General features: G+C 44.4%; 1 protein-coding gene across 8 annotated transcripts in view; it reads left to right on the top strand.

Annotated features, from left to right (window-relative positions):
- The window catches only part of LOC141166004 (pendrin-like), a 254407-nt gene that overhangs the window by 142223 nt on the left and 93767 nt on the right, over positions 1-18417 (top strand). Inside the window, exon 1 of one of the 8 annotated variants that reach the window (XM_073652194.1) lies at positions 14392-14541. The exons of the other annotated variants lie outside the window; for them this stretch is intronic. The gene's annotated coding sequence lies outside the window, so the exon portion shown is untranslated. Of the gene's footprint in view, positions 1-14391; positions 14542-18417 lie in introns of those variants that run through there. 8 annotated transcript variants of the gene reach the window in all.

The following is an 18417-nucleotide window of genomic DNA, read 5'->3' as shown; positions in this document are numbered from 1 at the left end:
AATCCAGCCCTTGTTCATTTTGATAAGGGTCAGCTTGTCAGCATTGTCAGTTGACAGGCGAGTGCGCTTATCAGTTACAATTCCCCCAGCGGCACTAAAAACACGCTCCGATAACACGCTAGTGGCAGGGCAGGCCAGGACCTCCAAGGCGTACAGAGCGAGTTCATTCCAAGTGTCCAGCTTGGATACCCAATAATTAAAAGGCACAGAGGAATCACGGAGGACGCTGGTACGATCGGCAAGGTACTCCCTCACCATCTTTTGAAACTTTCCACTCCTTGTGAGAGTACCCCGCGCCTCAGGGCCTGTAAGCTGGGCGGATGTCAGAAAACTGTCCCAGAACGTTGACAGTGTTCCCCTGCCTCTGCTGGATTGGAGTTGCATCTCTCTCGCCTGTACGCCTTGGTTTTGCAACGAACTGTGACCTCTGCCGCTAGCGTGTTCAGATGGGAATTTTTTTAAGAGTTCTGCAGCAAGGGCCTTCTGGTATTGCCCCATTTTTGTAGACCTCTCCACCTCAGGAATAAGAGAGTGAAAGTTCTCCTTGTAGCGGGGGTCTACAAGTGTCACCAACCAGTAATGACTGTCACCCAACATTTTGACAACGCGAGGGTCACGGTTAAGGCAGCGTAACATAAAGTCAGCCATGCGTGCCAGACTGGTAAGATGACGACTGACCATGCTCTCCTCCTCCTCCTCCTCTTCCTCCTCCCCCCTGTCCTCAGGCCACCCACGCTGAACCGACGGTACGACACTTGTACAGGTACTACCGTCTACAACGCATGATAGCAGCTCCTATTCTTCCTCCTCCTCCTCCTCTCCCTCATTGTCCCCCAATGCACGTTGGGATGAGATGAGGCTGGGCTGTGTGTAATCGCCCGCTACGGCTTCTTGATCCATCTCATCATACTCTGGCTGCAATGCCTCCTCTTTAATTCTCTGCAGAGAGCGTTGCAAAAGACAGACAGGTGGGATGCTGACACTAATGATGGCGTCATCGCCACTCACCATCTTGGTGGCCTCCTCAAAGTTTGTCAGGATGGTACATATGTCAGACATCCAGGTCCACTCCTGAGGTCTTATGTGTGGAGTCTGACCTGAATATCGACGGCCTTGTTGCAGCTGGTACTCCACAACTGCTCTCTTCTGCTCACAAATCCTTTGCAACATGTGGAGGGTAGAGTTCCAACGTGTGGGGACATCACACACCAGTCGGTGTGCCGGAAGCTGCAAACGCTGCTGCAACACAGCAAGGGCGGCGGAAGCTGTAGCCGACTTGCGAAAATGAGCTGACAGGCGGCGTACTTTCACGAGCAGATCTGGCAACTCGGGGTACGATTTAAGAAACCGCTGAACCACGAGGTTAAGCACATGAGCCAGGCATGGTACGTGTGTGATCTCACCTCACCTCAGAGCCGCCACCATGTTACGGCCATTGTCACACACGACCATGCCGGGATGTAGGTTCAGCGGTCTCAGCCACAGATCTGCCTGCTCTTTCACAGCTGTCCACAACTCACAAGCAGTGTGAGGTTTATCACCTAAGCCTATGAGTTTCAGCACAGCCTGTTGCCGCTTGGCGGAGGCAGTACTGCAATGCTTCCAGCTTGTAACTGATGTGGTGATATCTGAGATGGAGGCTGAACATGAGGAGGAGGAGGAGGATGCGCAGGAGCTGTACACTGTGGGGGCAACTCTGACTGACATAGGGCCCGCAATCCTCGGTGTGGGGAGGATGTGTTCCGTCCCAAGGTCCGACTGGGTCCCGGCTTCCACTATGTTTACCCAGTGTGCCGTCAGAGAGATGTACCGTCCCTGGCCACAAGCACTTGTCCACGTATCCGTTGTCAGGTGGACTCTCCCAGTAACTGCGTTGTTGAGGGCACGGCAGATGCTTTGGGACACGTGCTTGTGTAGTGCGGGGATGGCACACCGGGCAAAATAGTGTCGGCTGGGGTCCGAGTACCGAGGTACAGCCACCGCCATAAGATTGCGGAAGGATTCCGTCTCCACCAGCCTAAAAGGCAGCATTTCCAATGCAAGCAGTCGTGAAATGTGCGAATTTAGGACTGTGGCCTGTGGGGCGTTAGCTGCGAATTTCCGCTTTCGTTCAAAGGTCTGGGATATGGACAATTGAACGCAGCGGTGGGACGTGGACGTTGATGCTGTTTCTTGAGAAACTGCCATAACAAGTGAAGACTGAGAGGAGGGGGCATCTTTACATGCAGTATGGACAGGGGATTGCCTTGCACACACAACAGGGGGTTCTATTGCACGCACAACAGTGGAAGAAGCAGTGGTGACACCCGCTGACACTGGTCGTGGACCCTGGGTTTCGCCCCACAAAGTCGGGTGCTTTGCTGCCATGTGCCTGATCATGCTGGTGGTGGTCAGGCTGGTAGTTTTGTCACCCCTGCTGATGCTGGCATGGCAGGTGGAACATATGGCCTTTTTGGGGTTATCAGCAGAGTCTTTAAAAAAATTCCAGACTCTGGAAGACCTACCGCTTGTACTGGCAACGTCCCTCGTGTTGGTGTTACGGGGAACGGTTGCCTGCCTTCTGTCTGCGGCCACCACACTGCTTCTTCCTGCCTGTTGGGGTACTCTGCCTCCCTCCCCCTGTGTGCTGCTGGCCTCACTCTGCATGTCCTCCTTCCACGTTGGGTCAGTTACTAGATCATCCACCACCTCCTCCTCTTCCACTTGCGCACCACGATCCTCCTCCTCACTTCCTGGCAATTGTGTCTCGTCATCGTCCACCTCTTGTGACAGATTGCCAACATCGACTTCCTGTGGCCATGGCTGTTCAAATATTTGGGCATCGCAACATGGGATCTCCTCTTCCACCACTTCAAGCGTATCAGGCGAGGGGCCCAAATATGGAAATGGACCAGTGAACAGCTCTTCAGAGTGTCCAAGTGTGGGATCACTTGCTGTCTGACAACACTCGGCATGGTGGGAGGAAGGAGCATCAGGGTGAGGAGGAGTATGCGGTCGAGACTCACGGCTACTAAGAGTTGACCATGTGGAAGACAGACCGGAGGTGGTGGTGCCCAGGTAACTGGAAGTATTGTCTGCTATCCAATTAATAACCTGTTCACACTGATCAGTTCTCAATACTGGTGTTGTTCTGTGCTTCCCTAGTAATTCGGTCAAGAAGTGGGAGCGAGAAGATGTGGCTGTTGGTTGTGGCACATTTTCACCTTGGCCACGGCCCCGTCCTCTGCACGAACCATCACCAGAACGTCCACTTCCACGTCCCTTGCCACGCGCCTTGCCCATTGTAAATGAAGTAAAATAGCTTACACTTGCACTATCAATGGAAAAAGGGTAATAAAGAGTAGATTAGAACCGTGGAAGAGGAAAACCACAGTTATTGTTTACTGGGGTATACCACACTTTTTTAAATAGAGATATTTGCGGCTGAACAGTGAGCGACACACTCAAACTGCTTTTTTTCAGATACCAAAGGCCCAAAACTGGATAGTACAGTGATTTGACCCGTGGAACTGCGAAACCACACTGGGATGTCGGGCCTACACAAGACTATTTTCAACAGATTTATTTTTTTGTCACAACAGTCAGGAGACACTACTGTTTTTCTTTACGGAAAAAACTACCAAAACCTGAATAATAGAGATTTTTTACCGTGGAACAGCAAAACCACAGTTATAATTTACTGGTGTATACCAGGCTTTTTAAAATATATATATATTTGCGGCTGAACAGTGAGCGACACACTCAAACTGCTTTTTTTTTAGATACCAAAGGCCCAAAACTGGATAGTACAGCGATTTGACCCGTGGAACTGCGAAACCACACTGGGATGTTGGGCCTACACAAGACTATTTTCAACAGATATATTTTTGTGTCACAACAGTCAGGAGACACTACTGTTTTTCTTTACGGAAAAAACTACCAAAACCTGAATAATAGAGATTTTTTACCGTGGAACAGCAAAACCACAGTTATAATTTACTGGTGTATACCAGGCTTTTTAAAATATATATATATTTGCGGCTGAACAGTGAGCGACACACTCAAACTGTTTTTTTTAGATACAAATGGCCCAAAAGTGGATAATACAGAGGTTTGTACCGTGGAACTGCAAAACCACACTTGTATTTCTCGGGCCTACACCAGACTATTTTCAACAGATATATTTGTGTCTGAAAAATCAGGGAGACACTATTTTTTTTTTTTTTACAGCAAAAAATGCAAAAAGCAGGATAATAGAGATTTTTTACCGTGGAACAGCAAAAGCACACTTCTGTCTCTCTGGCCTACACCAGACTATTTTCAACAGATATATTTGTGTCTGAAAAATCAGGGAGACACTATTATTATTTTTATACAGCAAAAAATGCCAAAAACAGGATAATAGAGATGTTTTACCGTGGAACATCAAAACCACAGTAATAATTTACTGGTGTATACCAGGCTTTTTAAAATATATATATATTTGCGGCTGAACAGTGAGCGACACACTCAAACTGTTTTTTTTAGATACAAATGGCCCATAGAACTGCAAAACCACACTTCTATTTCTCTGGCCTACACCAGACTATTTTCAACAAATATATTTGTGTCTGAAAAATCAGAGGTACACTTTTTTTTTTTGGGGGGGGGGGGGCACCAAAAGGTTAATAAGATGGGTATTTGTACATTGTGAAGGAGGGAAAAAAAAAGAGGATTTAGATTAAAAAAAAGGATTTTTCCTGGCCCCCGGGACCTGGAGCTAAGTCCAGCAATTTCAGCAACAGGAGCAGCACACAGGACTGTAATGCAGCGTTTGCTGGTATAACCACTGCGTCTCCTATACAGCCTGCCTGCCTGATATACCTGGGATGGATATTAGTCCTGAGAAGGACTGTTTGTTTGATCTGGCAGCCTTTACAGACCCTACACTAACTATTTTGCAGGATATATCTCTTCCTAAATCAGCAGCGCTGTCCCTACACTGTCTGATCCGGAGCGACTGTGTCCAAGATGGCGGCGCCCGGTTTTAAATACTCGAGGTGACGCTGTGCGGCCAGCCAATCACTGTAATGCCCACAAACAACATGGCTGCGGCATTACAGTGACTGGCTGGCAATCCCTGCATGTTCATTGGCTCTGTAAAGAGCGCCAAACATGCAGGGCAGAGACCCGAGCTCCCGCCCGAGTAACCCGGAAATGCTCGGTGCTCGCCGAACATCCCGAGTAGCGTGATGCTCGGGCGAGTACCGAGCAGTGTTGAGCATGTTCGCTCAACACTATTAATTAACAAAAAACACCTGCAAAGGTTTCCTAAGCATTTAAAAAGGTCCCGTACTCTGTTTCAGCAGGCTCCACATTCATGGGGAAGACTGCTGACTTGACAGATATCCAAAAGGCAGTTATTGACACACTCCACAATGTCCCAGAGTTCCAATTTTTATTTGGAAATCAAGGTCCCAGAGTCTGGAGGAAGAGTGGAGAGGCACACAATCCAAGCTGCTTGAAGTCTAGTGTGAAGTTTCCACAATCAGTGATGGTTTGGAGAGCCATGTCATCTGCTGATGTAGGTCCACTGTGTTTTATCAAGAACAAAGTCAGCGCAGCCGTCTACCAGGAAATTTTAGAGCACTTCATGCTTCCCTCTGCCGACAAGCTTTTTGGAGATGGAAATTTAATTCTCCAGCAGGACTTGGCACCTGTCCACACTGCCAAAAGTACCAATACCTGGTTTAAAAACAACAGTATCACTGTGCTTGATTAGCCAGCAAACTCGCCTGACCTTAACCCCATAGAGAATCTATGCGGTATTGTCAAGAGGAAGATGAGAGACACTAGACCCAACAATGCAGACGAGCTGAAGGCTGCTATCAAAGCAACCTGGGCTTCCATAACTCCTCTGCAGTGCCACAGGCTGATCGCCTCCATGCCACGCTGCATTGATGCAGTAATTGATGCAAAAGGAGCCCCGACCAAGTACTGAGTGCATTTACTGAACACACATTTCAGTAGGCCAACAATTCGGATTTTAAAAATATTTTTCAAGCTGTTGTTATAAAGTATTGTAATTTACTGAGATAATGACTTTTGTGTTTTCATTGGCTGTAAGCCATAATCATCAACATTAACAGAAATAAACACTTGAAATAGATCACTGTTTGTAATGACTCTATATACAGTGGGTACGGAAAGTATTCAGACCCCTTTAAATTTTTCACTCTTTGTTTCATTGCAGCCATTTGGTAAATTCTAAAAAGTTCATTTTTTTTCTCATTAATGTACACTCTGCAACCAATCTTGACTGAAAAAAAACAAAAATGTAGAAATGTTTTGCAAATTTATTAAAAAAGAAATACTGAAATATCACATGGTCATAAGTATTCAGACCCTTTGCTCGTATAGAGTAGAAGCACCCTTTTGAGCTAGTACAGCCATGAGTCGTCTTCGGAATGATGCAACAAGTTTTTCACACCTGTGTTTGGGGATCCTCTGCCATTCTTCCTTGCAGATCCTCTCCAGTTCCGTCAGGTTGGATGGTGAACGTTGGTGGACAGCCATTTTCAGGTCTCTCCAGAGATGCTCAATTGGGTTTAGATCAGGGCTCTGGCTGGGCCAGTCAAGAATGGTTACAGATTTGTTTTGAAGCCACTCCTTTGTTATTTTAGCTGTGTGCTTAGGGTCATTGTCTTGTTGGAAGGTGAACCTTCGGCCAAGTCTGAGGTCCAGAGCACTCTGGAAGAGGTTTTCATCCAGGATATCTCTGTACTTGGCCGCATTCATGTTTCCTTCAAATGCAACCAGTCGTCCTGTCCCTGCAGCTGAAAAACACCCCCATAGCATGATGCTGCCACCACCATGTTTCACTGTTGGGGTTGTATTGAGCAGGTGATGAGCAGTGCCTGGTTTTCTCCACACATACTGCTTAGAATTATCACCAAAAAGTTCTATCTTTGTCTTATCAGACCAGAGAATCTTATTTCTCATAGTCTGGGAGTCCTTCATGTGTTTTTGAGCAAACTCTATGCAGGCTTTCATAAGTCTTGCACTGAGGAGAGGCTTCCGTCAGGCCACTCTGCCATAAAGGCTGGACTGGCGGAGGGCTGCAGTGATAGTTGACTTTGTGGAACTTTCTCTCATCTCCCTACTACATCTCTGGAGCTCAGCCACAGTGATCTTGGGGTTCTTCTTTACCTCTCTCACCAAGGCTCTTCTCCCACGATTGCTCAGTTTGGCTGGACGGCCAGGTCTAGGAAGAATTCTGGTGGTCCCAAACTTCTTCCATTTCAGGATTATGGAGGCCACTGTACTCATAGGAACCTTAAGTATTGCAGAAATTCTTTTGTAGCCTTGACCAGATCTGTGCCTTGCCACAATTCTGTCTCTGAGCTCCTTGGGCAGTTCCTTTGAGCTCATGATTCTCATTTGGTCTGACATGCACTGTGAGCTGTGAGGTCTTATATAGACAGGTGTGTGCCTTTCCAAATCAAGTCCTATTTGTTTAATTAAACACAGCTGGACTCCAATGAAGGAGTAGAACCATCTCAAGGAGGATCACAAGGAAATGGACAGCATGTGACTTAAATATGAGAGTCTGAGCAAAGGGTCTGAATACTTCTGACCATGTGATATTTCAGTTTTTCTTTTTTAATAAATTTGCAAAAATTTCTACATTTGTTTTTTTCACTCAAGATGGGGTGCAGACTGTACATTAATGAGAAAAATAATGAACTTTTTAGAATTTACCAAATGGCTGCAATGAAACAAAGAGTGAAAAATTTAAAGGGGTCTGAATACTTTCCGTACCCACTGTAATATATAAGTTTCACTTTTTGTATTGAAGAACTGAAATAAATAAACTTTTTGATGATATTCTAATTTAGTGAGATGCCCCTGGATACAATATGTCATTATGTATTATTATGTATATTAGTAATGTGCCGCAGGCTAATTGTATTTATCATTTATGTTTAAGGATTATGTAGGGGGGGTGATTAATCACAGCTTTTTCGCCAGAAATCTGTTGAAAAAAGCTTTGAAAAGTCACATTTTTTGCACAAACCCAAGGTGACGCCATTCTCACCTCAGATCCAACAAAGTAAGCATTGCTAGTGTGAACCAGTGGTGTTCCTGAGTTTTGGGACTGCATTTCCCACCATATGCAAGAAGGGTATGCTCTAACCCTCTGACTGGGGATCTGTGCCTGAAGCTGAGCATCCACTGTCAAGTCATAGGGTACATTGCTGATATTGAGACCAGAGGGTCTGAGATGTATTGCAACAGCAGAAAGAAAGAATTTGAAGGAGCTATGACTGGAGATAAGGAAGGCCAGTCTGGACACCCAATTGTCATGCCTGAGATAAGTTGGGAAGGGGACCCTGATGTGGTAGTGCAGGGCATGAGGAGGTGCTGTTAATGTTATTGTCCAGATACCCCTAGAACAGGTTAGATAGAGAAGCACATGAAAAGTGCTATTGCAAGCTACCCAACATACCACCAGAATTATTGGCGAATTGGTCAGTTCTGTAAAGTTTTTTTTGCCATTAAGCCACTATGTCTCTTGTTGTCGGAGACTTGATTTGATACTCTCCCTGGTGGCTTTCTTTTATTTTGTGGAGTTTAAAGTTTGTGAGAGTGTGCATCTATGTCCAGGTTATTCACCTTGGGAGTACTCAGTTTGGAAAAATGAATATTTAACGGGCAATCTTACTACAATGTACAAATATATGAATGGACAGTACAGAGATGTTTCTGAGGATCTTTTTACACCTAGACCTGCAACAATGACAGTGTCAGCAAAATTACTAAACAAGTTCAAGGAGGCTTTGGATACCATCTTGAAAAAAAATAATATTACAGCTTTGAAGGTTATATGAGAACTAGATTTTGGTCCAGGGAGCTAGTCTGATTGTTGTATGTGGATTTGGAAAGGAATTTTTCCCCTAATATGGAGCAATTAGCATCTGCCTCATGGGCACTTTGTCTTCCTCAGGATCAACATATTAGGTCATAGGTTGAACTTATTGGATTTATGTCTTCTTTTAATCTTAAAACTATGAAACTATGTTTATATCTATATGTAACCGGTTCCTCTATGCCTTGCCACTCCTCTACTAACATTGAAAAACAAGTCAGAAGATAAACATTTCAATCTTTGGGTTAATGAAGTTTGTTTTACATCTCCAAAACCTGAACTACAAGAAGATCAACTGAACGCAGCATAAAACACCATAGAATCCTATCTAATACATATTTAGATAATCTGTGCAAGTGGCATATTTGCTTCAGGATTACAATGCAATGTTAATTTCTAAAAATAATCTTTAGAGACATGGGATCAATTATGGAAACTCTTGGGTGTTAACTCCCATAGAGTGTTAATAATTTTTGTATTAATATGTTGGAATGAAAGCTGACTAGAAAAATGAAAGTCAAATACAGACTTTATAATATATCCCGTGAAACGAATTGCAACCATTTTTCTACAAATCCTCCTCATTTCAGGAGCTCATAAGTGATTGGACAAATTAACTTTACCATAAATAAAATGTTCATATTTAATACTTTGTAGAGGTTCCTTTGCAGGCAATGCCTGAAGTCTGGAAGCCATGAAATGCATGCTCGATGGGGTTGAGATCTGGTGAATGACTTGCCACTGCTGAAAATATTCCACTTCTTTGCCTGAAAAAAAACCTGGGTTGCTTTCACAGTATGTCTTGTTTCATTGCCAATCTGTACTGTGACTCTAATCAACCTTGCTGCATTTGGTTGAATGTAAGTAGAAATTCAGAATTCATCTGTCTGCTTCTGTCTACAGTCACATCATCAATAAACACTAGTGACCCAGTGCCATTGGAAGCCATGCATGTGTAAAAGGCCCCGACTACTAACGGCGGGGGTAAGATTCCGTTTTTATACAGCTCAAAAGAAAAATGGTGGTAAAACAATAACAAGATTTATTGTAACAAAACTCGCCCCTGTTTGTATGGGGAAGAAAAGTGAATAAAATAAACAGTAAAATTTTTAATCCAACAACTCGTACAAAAGAATTGTGTTTTATTTTTCTTACCAGAACAGCCACATATCCCTGGTCCCAGTAAGGGGATGTCTTCCCTTGGGCCAATAATGCCACCCTTCTCCCCTAAATGTGTCCGGACTTAAACAGGGCTAGTTCCTAAGGGGAAGCCGTAATATGTGTCTTTTCTCCTGGTTCACAATCTTAATACTATTCCCAATCCATAAACTTTCTTGGATCCCAATATGACCAAACTTAGCTTTACAGCTAGGCGTATTACAGCCCAAGTTCACCTAACAGGAATAATATATAAAATAAACAACCATATTCAATTCCCATTTACAAGAACACAGATGATAGCAAATTCTGCGGGAAATTCAATCCAAACAGTGGGTGCCTTGGGAGCTTCACCACGGACTGTGGCCTTTCTGAACTTCGCACCGCGCTATCAACAGTTCGTGCCTCACTGACACCGTCTCATAGAGACTAGTCATTTAGATTGGTCTCAACACCTAACTGACCCTAACTAACTTGTTGGACCGGTCAGGGAGAATTTAAAATAAGAAGAAGAACATGAGGTACCTCATCCTTGTTTAAAACATAGGGTGCTTTACCTTCCGCGGGCGCCGTGTCACACTTCACAAGATAGCCGGCTCTTTTCAATGTTATCCCACTGTTGCACTTCCCAGCGCTCTTCACCGAACAGAAATAGAGGATTATTGTCCCAGACGTCACCAATCACAGGAGCACGAAACCGCTGCACTCCAAGGGGGAACCAGGTTCGCCTACTCCGGACCTTCCTTTTTTTTCTCATCCACCAGGAGCTCTCAGACCACACGCATCACGTACCAGCTGCATCTTCCTGGCAACCCAACCCCTCTCCACCAAACAAACTTTATCCATCCTCAGCTTGAGTGGCGGAGCAATGATGCAATGAAAGTATTTTATAACTCAAGCAGCAAAATTGCATTTTCACTGCACAGTTCGTCTATTATTTGCATCGCAGCATTCATAAAATTATTCAAGTATTGTTTTGTTAACACTTAATAAAATTTAGATCAATAGTGAGTTTCACTGACATCTAGTGGTCAGATGTCATCGTTACAGGTGTGGCCTCCACTCACAGTCATCACCAACACACATATCTCTATACACCCTCTTACATATGCATGCCCAGGCCATCACACTGTCTCATGAGCCGTTCCAAGCCTTCTCCATATTTTCTTCTTCCCATCATTCTAGTACAGGTTGAACTTAGTTTCATCTGTCCACAGAATGCTTTTCCAGAACTGGGATGGCTTCTCTAGATGTTTTTTGGCAAAGTCTGATCGGGACTTTCTGTTTTTAAGGCTGATTAATGATCTGCACCTTGGGGTGGTGAACCCTCTGTATTTGCTCCCATGAAGTCTTCTCTTTATGGTAGACTTAGAAACTGAAACACCTACTTCCTAGAGAGTGTTCTTCACTTGGGTAGATGTTGTAAAAGGGTTTTTCTTCACATTGGAAAGGATCCTGTGATCATCCACCACTGTTGTTTTCCGTGGACGTCCAGGCCTTTTTGACTTCCAAAACTCACCAGTGCGCTCTTTTTTCTTTTTGCAGAATGTACCAAACTGTTGGCCACTCCTAATATTTCTGCTATCTCTCTGATGGAGTTTATTCTTTTTTTTCAGCATAATGATGGTCTGTTTCTCTTCCATTAAAAACTGCTTTGGCTACATGGAAATGCCACACCTGGAATCAGCTCCAGACCTTTTACCTGTTTAATTGATGATGGATTAACAAGGGAAAAGCCTATGCAACTTGTCACAGGGTCCTACTCCGGTATCACACAATTAACAGAGTGAGAAATGAGTGAACAGTCCCAAGAGCCTTTATTTTATACAAAGGTCTATAAAACAATCTACCACACAGAGAATGAAATAGTCCAGGAACACGGATACAGCCAAGTAATGGGATAAATGCCCCAGGAGATGAGGGTCACAATCCTCCGCTTAGAGATCGATATGGCAGTGCAGCTCCAGATGCTTCTTCGTATAGGCTTCTCCAGCAATATTTTGCAGGGTAATCAGAATTTCTTCAAGTCTCTCTGGGGTGCTGGCCTTAGCATCAGCATCCCACAAAGGATCTATCTTATGTCTCACTAAACATGTGGCTTATTCTTCTCCCCCTCTTGGGATAAGTCTCCTGGATGGGCAGAGGTGTTCACACCCTCCCCCTTAAACATTTGTTTTTAGTTCAAAGAATGAAGAATGTTCCAGAAGCAAGTCTCCAGCCTGTCCTCAGGGTTTTGTATATTTAGGGATTCCCCCTGCAGAGAGGAACAAATACACACATGCCCCCACCAGATGCAGGCCAGAAATACTAATGTACGCCTTATGTATACATGAGATCCACCCCACATGTCTTGCTCTGCTTACTGTCACTGAAAGGAAACATTCAGGTTGCAGATGGTAACTGAGCTAATTCAATTATCAGACCTTTTGTAAGGTAATTAAGACTCTAGACAATACAGGACAAATAACCATATAATAAATGTTTAGTAGAACTATAAAAGTAGAGGAGAAAAATATACAGAAAAATGCAAAAAGCAAAATCTAAAAAAATAAATAAAAATAACATTTCATATAGCTGAGTGTTTAATTATCTGAACTATAAAAATATGATGCAGGACTCACTGTGTTCGGTGAGTGAGATGGGGAGGGTTGAGGTTAGTGATGTTTTTGATGTCTTTGCTGTTCGATTTACTACTTCACTCAGAGGTGTGGTTAGCTGGGCCAGGCCGGGTAGGACTGTCATCCTGATAAGTTTCACTTATTTATTCACATGGCTGAAATATGAAAGCCCCATCGGTGTAGCTGTAAATCTGTCACTTCCCTCTTGTGGAATGTGCAGGGACTTGGAGATAAGGATAGGAGGAGCTTAAAATTAAGATATCTTCAAACAAAAAAAGCCTGCAGGATACCCCCTTAGTCTGTTCCAAAACACTTTTTTAAGAAGTCATGGTTGGGCTGAGCATAATGCTCAGTTTTTTTTTGCATATACTCTAGGAGTTTTGATCCTTGTTAGACGTTCTATAAATTTCCCACCACATGACCTTGAAATCTACAAAGAGGACAGATACATATTTGAACACTACACAATATTTACACCTCTTGATAGTCTATTAGGAATATATATTTCCCCACTTTTTACACCTGAGTTATGTTACAGCATAATTTTGGTGTTCTGGTTTGGGGACTTCTACAGTATTATGTCTGGGACAAGAATAGGGATCGGACTCGGATGCCATGCCTCACTATGGTCATGGATGCCCCCTTATCCCTGAAGGGTATGGTCAATTTTGATTAGAGAAAAGGAGCAATGTAGCTCTTTCTATATGAGACAGGATATTTTGAAAAACGGCTATAACTTTTTCAAGCTGCTAGCTCATTTGGCAATTCGCACCTCAGAGCCTTTGGTTATTACAGTGATTAAGGATGGAAGGGAGGGAGTGGTGGGGACCGAAAGAGTGGGAGGGGAACTTAAGAGGGTGCTAGCTAAGTTTGTGTACTTTCAGCAGACTATTTATACAATCTCCCTTGTAAATTCAAAAGCGGCACAGGTATTTGTTCCTTCCCTGAATCAGGAAGCAAGAGACTTGTTAGATCTGTAGCACCCCGAGGGCTCGGCTGCTACAGGGGTATTGCACCTCAAACCAGAGGTGTGATATTCCACTCCCGGGTAAGGATGGATTGTGGACCAGGACTCGGTAGGCTGCATGCACCACACACACCCCATTTCCGAGGGACAGCTCAACGGTGCTCCCACAGAAGTGCAGGCACGACAGAATCTGTCCCTGGCTGGAGTGGGGAGGGGAAAGTACACCCAGTGGTGTAGGAGCAGATAGGGGTGGGTCTCTGGGCATAGGTAGGAGCCCATTGGTTGCTAGTCACCTGGGCTCACACATAGAGGGAGGTATATAAGGTGGGCACCATCTTAGAAGTTCAGACAGTCAGAGGAGAGAAGGAGTTCAGCCAGAGAGGGCTGACAGGGAGCTGTGGCTCAGTCTGGGCCCAGCTCCACGAGGCAGGCCTAGGGTGAAGGCCGGAGCCAGAGAGAACGGAAACAGAAAGGAACAGAAAGGAAAGAAGAAAAGGAACTTCAAAAGAGGCCCAGAGACACGAGAGAAGAAGGAACCCCATAGGCCCAGGAGATTGCGGGTGACTGGTTGGCAGAACAGGGTACCGAAACCCAAATTGGTGGAGGCAATAAATTCCTCAGCCAAAGACCGGAGGTTGTGACCACAACTTGGTGTGACCCCTCACTACATCCACCAGGAAAGCATACCACATAGGGTCAGGGAAACCGGAGATAGGTTTCGCCAAGAGAAGGCCCGATGAAGCTGGACAAAGGTGGGTCACTGGTGGGGACGGCCAGAGAAAGGAATAGAAGGGAGCCCTGTGCCACGCTCTGGAATTGCCTGGGAGTTGGTCGAGCCCCTTGCCTGGTGGACGCAGCACGGCTTGGGCAGTCACCGCCGGTACCGAGGTGACTAGGACCAGTAAAGAACTGTGAGTAAAGCATTGGAAACTGCAACCACACGTCTCTGTGTTTCATCGCCGCACCAGCACCATCAGTACTGGGACGCTCGTGCACCATCACTCCCATCATCCACTCTAACTGCCCTGAGGCTATACTCCTCCCGTGGGGAGTCATCCCATTCTAAGCTGCACACATAATACCAGCTTCAGCGGTCTGCCCTGCAGCGGCGGTCCCCACTGACCGCAATCCACGGGTGGCGTAGTCGGACAATTATCAAAATACTAAAACTGCCACTGAATTGACCACCCTGGGCACGGACCGGGTCAGCGCCACGGAGACTACAACCCCCAGCGATCCGGCTCCGGGTATTCCCTGCACAACACAGGCCCAGGGGGCGCGTCAGATCAACCAATCACTAAACAAAAAATAGAATTGGTTATAGCGGATTTACCAAATAACAAGTCTCATAGGCTCACCAGGGACAAACAATAATAACAATTACAAACAATACATGCAATGTTTGCCTCCAGTTCTAAAGTCTCTCTTTGAAGAACCTCTTGAGAGGTGCTCTCTAGCGGCATGTGGGAGGCAATAATTGTTACCATCCCCAAAGCTGTGCTTCATATAGATTATTACAATCTGGTGTCAAAATCCTAGCAAAAATTTTAGATAATCAACTGCGGTCTTGTATCCTTCAAATTATTCATGGGGACCAAACTAGGTTTATGCTGGAAAAATCAATGGCCCTTAACAAGTGACCTCTATTTATGTCCCATCAGTCAACTAGAGAAAATTGGGGGATGAGTGCATATCTTCCTGGATGCCAGTAAGGCTTTTAACTCCATCGAGTGGGAGTTTCTTTGGGCGACAAAGCGAAGGATGGGTTTTGGACCTGTATTTACTGAATAACTTTTATATAAGGACCTGGTGGTGCCCGTACGGGTCAATGGATATGTGTCAGACTATGCTCCTCTACGTCAGGACACCCGACAGGGATGCCCACTATCCCCAATGTCATATGCTATTGCAATGGAGCCATTGGCATCCATTATCGAGTCTCTCCCGGATTTCATAAGCTTCATTCATGGCCTGCTACATGATAAAATTACAGTAGTCTATATGCAGATGATATCCTCCTGTTCCTACAAGATGCCGACGTATTCCTTCTGTACACAATAGATGAGATTGATATTTTCTCTAGCCTATTGATTTACTTGGATAAATACTGTGTCCTTCTCATTGCGTTAATGGCCACCTCTAAATATGTCTTCTTACTGCCACTAAAGTAGGTAACCCAATTTTTCTATCTGGTGGAACAGGTCTCCAGGATCCTAGGAAACTTTTACAAACTGAATATTCTTCCTCTTTCATCATTTATTTAGATGAAGATAAAGGGATGGGAGAAGCTGCCCTTATCGGCTAAGGTCTGCAACAGCCTAATTAAATTAATTGTTATTTTGAAAGTGCTAGAACCCCTTATTCACCTTATTTATCTGGCAGGGCCGTAGGGCCAGGATCCGGCATCGGATATTGCTGTATCCCTGGATGAGACTCAAAACTATACTACTGGGCTGCTCAGCTTTCTCATTTGTGTTGTTTGGGGGTAAAAGGAAGGATTCGCTGAGAGTCCTTTGGGAGATTATCCATCACTACTACCCAGTGGTCTCACATCCACTACATATGCTACTCTACGAGGGCCCCACAAGTCTCTGCTCGATACCTAATCATCAGGCATGACCTGGTCTGGTGTGAGGCACGGAGGTTGCTACGGTCCCCTTCCTATGACAGCCACACCACACCCCACTTTGTCATAATAAAATCCTCACTGAACTGTGATATCTGGAATGGTGTCCTACAGTGGTGGCCAAAAGTATTGGCACGCCTGCAATTCTGCCAGATAATACTCAGTTTCTTCCTGAAAATGATTGCAATCACAAATTCTTTGGTATTATTATCTTCATTTAATTTCCTTGCAAGGAAAAAACACAAAAGAGAATGAAGCAAAAATCAAATCATTGATCATTTCACACAAAACTCCAAAAATGGGCCAGACAAAAGTATTGGCACCCTCAGCCTAATACTTGGTTGCACAACCTTTAGCCAAAATAACTGAGAACAACCGCTTCCGGTAACCATCAATGAGTTTCTTACAATGCTCTGCTGGAATTGTAGACCATTCTTCTTTGGCAAACTGCTCCAGGTCCCTGATATTTGAAGGGTGCCTTCTCCAAACTGCCATTTTGAGATCTCTCCACAGGTGTTCTATGGGATTCAGGTCTGGACTCATTGCTAGCCACCTTAGAAGTCTCCAGTGCTTTCTCTCAAACCATTTTATAGTGCTTTTGGAAGTGTCTTTTGGGTCATTGTCCTGCTGGAAGACCCATGACCTCTGAGGGAGACCCAGCTTTCTCACACTGGGCCCTACATTATGCTGCAAAATTTGTTGGTAGTCTTCAGACTTCATAATGCCATGCACACGGTCAAGCAGTCCAGTGCCAGAGGCAGCAAAGCAACCCCAAAACATCAGGGAACCTCCGCCATGTTTGACTGTAGGGACCGTGTTCTTTTCTATGAATGCCTCTTTTTTTTTCCGGTACACTCTATGTTGATGCTTTTTCCCAAAAAGCTCTACTTTTGTCTCATCTGACTAGAGAACATTCTTCCAAAATGTTTTAGGCTTTCTCAGGTAAGTTTTGGCAAACTCCAGCCTGGCTTTTTTATGTCTCGGGGTAAGAAGTGGGGTCTTCCTGGGTATCCTACCATACAGTCCCTTTTCATTCAGATGCCGACGGATAGTACGGGTTGACACTGTTGTACCCTCGGACTGCAGGGCAGCTTGAACTTGTTTGGATGTTAGTCGAGGTTCTTTATCCACCATCCGCACAATCTTGCGTTGAAATCTCTCGTCAATTTTTCTTTTCCGTCCACATCTAGGGAGATTAGCCACAGTGCCATGGGCTTTAAACTTCTTGATGACACTGCGCACGGAAGACACAGGAACATTCAGGTCTTTGGAGATGGACTTGTAGCCTTGAGATTGCTCATGCTTCCTCACAATTTAGTTTCTCAAGTCCTCAGACAGTTCTTTGGTCTTAATTCTTTTTGTGTTTTTTCATTGAAGACAAATTAAATGAAGATAATAATACCAAAGAATTTGTGATTGCAATCATTTTCAGGAAGAAACTGAGTATTATCTGACAGAATTGCAGGGGTGCCAATACTTTTGGCCACCACTGTATGTGGAAAAGAGTGGGATTGATCTACCTCGATCAGGTAGCGGGCTCATAATCCCTTCCACATGCTAAAAAATGAGATAATAAAAATACATGTCCACCAAAGGGGGATGATGTAAGGTAGTGATTTTTGAATTTTGTAACAATTAAAGCATTAGTAATGGAGGTATCTGACAGACGTGCACTATCCCTTGAGTACAATGTGGCAAAGGAACTGAATTTTTGAACACTAAAATACACTATAACCTGTATCATCAGAAGGTGGAATGAGAGGAGAGGGAGGAAAAGAAGGGGGGGTGGAGGGGAAGAAGAAGAGAGGGGAGTACTTTATTCTACATACATATATGAATTCTACAGACATATACGATCCATCAATCAGAAAGTGGTACTTTGAAAATCCCTAAAGTACTTCACTGGGGAGGAGTTGGTTACCCCCCCAGAAACAAATCATTCAATGTGATAGTTTGTGCCTGGGACACCTGCAAGCCATTACTTTTAGAATAGAAAGTAACCAGTATTTAAGGACCTTCCCATCCTGAGAAGATCAGTTTGTTGGTGTTGGTTTATGTGTTTGGGACGGTTATAAAAATATGTGGACCCACATAAAAAAATGAGTAAATAAATTAGGTTATTTCACATGTTAATATTTTATCCTGTGTTAGCTTGAAAATA

The sequence above is a fragment of the Phyllobates terribilis genome, unplaced genomic scaffold (assembly GCF_046119375.1).
Source record: "Phyllobates terribilis strain yellow unplaced genomic scaffold, ASM4611937v1 Scaffold_11__3_contigs__length_659146591, whole genome shotgun sequence".
Lineage (NCBI taxonomy): Eukaryota > Metazoa > Chordata > Amphibia > Anura > Dendrobatidae > Phyllobates > Phyllobates terribilis.
Note: the sequence above shows the minus strand (reverse complement) of the source record. Positions and strands in the feature narration are given on the sequence as shown.